Raw genomic sequence first — 2,297 nt, 5'->3', positions numbered from 1 at the left:
GTTGTAACGAGTCAAGTCATTTCATGGTCGAGTCGAGTCATTTCTTGCAATATCTCGAGTCGAGTCGAGTCAAATGACTCGAGTCACTGTACAATCTCTATGGGGAAAATTTGAAAATCCGAGTCGAGTCATTTCAATTTTTAAAAGTCGAGTCTCGAGTCATGACTCGTTACAAGTCTGCTGAGCAGCAAGACCTTGCCTCTAAGCTTTTAATCCGATAAGTTGATTATCTATTTGTTTTCATGAATTGGAAGACATTGTATTACTGAGCTCAATCATCTGAAATTACTGGAGCGTGAACCACCCAGGCTGGTGGCTCAGTATAGTATTTTATTAACAGAAGGTTTTCTCCAAATTCGTTTCCTAATGAAAAGAGTCTGAAATGAATGAATGGAATAAAATAAATCAAATTTAAACAATGTATAAAACCAACAAACATTTCCAACCAACTTCATTTGTCTTACTGTAGATATGAATCTTTAAAATAAATTATGGTATTTCATCGGTCGCGCAACTGTCATTTAAAATTAAATGTTGGGCATCTTTAAAAATATGCTGTCATGACTCATTCGCGACCTCATGTCAAGATCGTTTAATTTTGCCCCGGAATTTTGCGCGTCTAATCTGCATACAGTAGACTTTGAAGTCAGAATGTTCATGGATTAAAGTTATGATGATGTTAATTTTTACCAGCCAACTGCCGCCATCAATTGATTGATCGCACCAAACTTTAACGCCAGTACATGGACCGCTTTCTGTTGGGAATACAGTGTAGACACCAGTACGTCCTCCTCCAAGGTCCTTGACGTCCCGACAATCCTTGGGCATGTGTTGTGGGGCTGAGAAATTTAGTATTAAGAAACAATCATTACTATTGAGATAATACAAGGTGTCCCAAAAATCCATTTACCATCTTGAACTATTATAATCTCTCACAAGTATTGTCGTAAAGAAAATCCACATACATAGGGTCCACAACTTATAAGGCCCCCCCCCCCAATACTTTTTATATAAGTCGGAAAATATTTCACGTAATGTAAAAATGTATAGCCCTATTTGTTTTACACATGTGGACCAATTTATACGTAACACATCATTGCGTTTAGTCACAATGGTTAATAGAAAAGAGGCCGTTTTAAAAGTTGCACCTGAGTCCACATCAGTCAGGCTTTCTTTAAAGGGCAGGTCTATTGCAAAAACAAGTTTATCTCTATTCGAAGAGAATAATTATTACATAACAAGTTGACACTCGTTCCAATTTTTTATTCCTATTTTATCCTGAAAATAGATACAAGTTCGGGTTCGTACGTGTTCTTCCCCCGTTTGAAGCGAAATCAATTTTCAAGACAGCGGCTGATGACGTAAGTAAATGAAGCGGACACTGTATCATGCTCTCATTTACTTGTGTGATCACTTTGACAAGTTTGACATTCGCAACAATGAGTTGTACTATTATTTACCATAACAATGCTGCATAACAATATGCAGACTATTGTTCTCATTTGGGAAACAAAGCGTCACACAGTATTGTTACTTTGCGTTTGCTTTGCAATATTTCATCCAACTGAAACTATAATAACTATAGCATTTCAATATCGCGCAGGGAAATCAGATACATGAGTTTGTGGACTTAACACGGTTTATATGCTAGTCTCAGATAAATTCTAAGCTCAATTTTTTTTTTAGCCCAAATATTTCTCATGATATTGATATACATATGAATTGTAATATCACAATTTACTAATATATATTTAAAAAAAAGAAGCGGCTGATTTTATCCATATGTTTAAAAACCATTGAATTTGTAATACTTAATTCACCAGAGTTTTTTTCTGTGAACAACAACAGTATACGTTCTGTGCATTGAGAATGTTTATAGTCCTTTCTCGCAAAGCAGGCACAATCATTTCATGACGTCAACTTTTTTCTAGGTCAAATCTGTCTCATTCGAAGGAACTCATCGCTTAAGTTGGTTTTTTCGGAATATCAATTTTAAACGTTTTATTTTCTCAAAAAAAGAGTCATTTTCATCGCCCTCATAATATTAGCTTGCCAATGATATGATGTTGTCCGAGCAATATATATGACCTATAACACACACATGAATAGACCTGGCCTACCACGAGAGTTGACTCTTATGGGTTCAGGTGCAACTTTTAACACTGTTTAAAACGGTTGAACCATTGTGTCTGAACGCCTTGGCGCACAACGGTATAAGGTTGCATAGTTCTATGGTCCACATAGTGCACTTACGTCCACGGCGAATTCACCGTGACCTTTTAAGCCATAAATTTGTA

Source organism: Amphiura filiformis, chromosome 4 (genome assembly GCF_039555335.1).
Source record: "Amphiura filiformis chromosome 4, Afil_fr2py, whole genome shotgun sequence".
NCBI lineage: Eukaryota > Metazoa > Echinodermata > Ophiuroidea > Amphilepidida > Amphiuridae > Amphiura > Amphiura filiformis.
The sequence above is the reverse complement of the archived record's forward strand: the minus strand, read 5'-3'. Positions refer to the sequence as shown.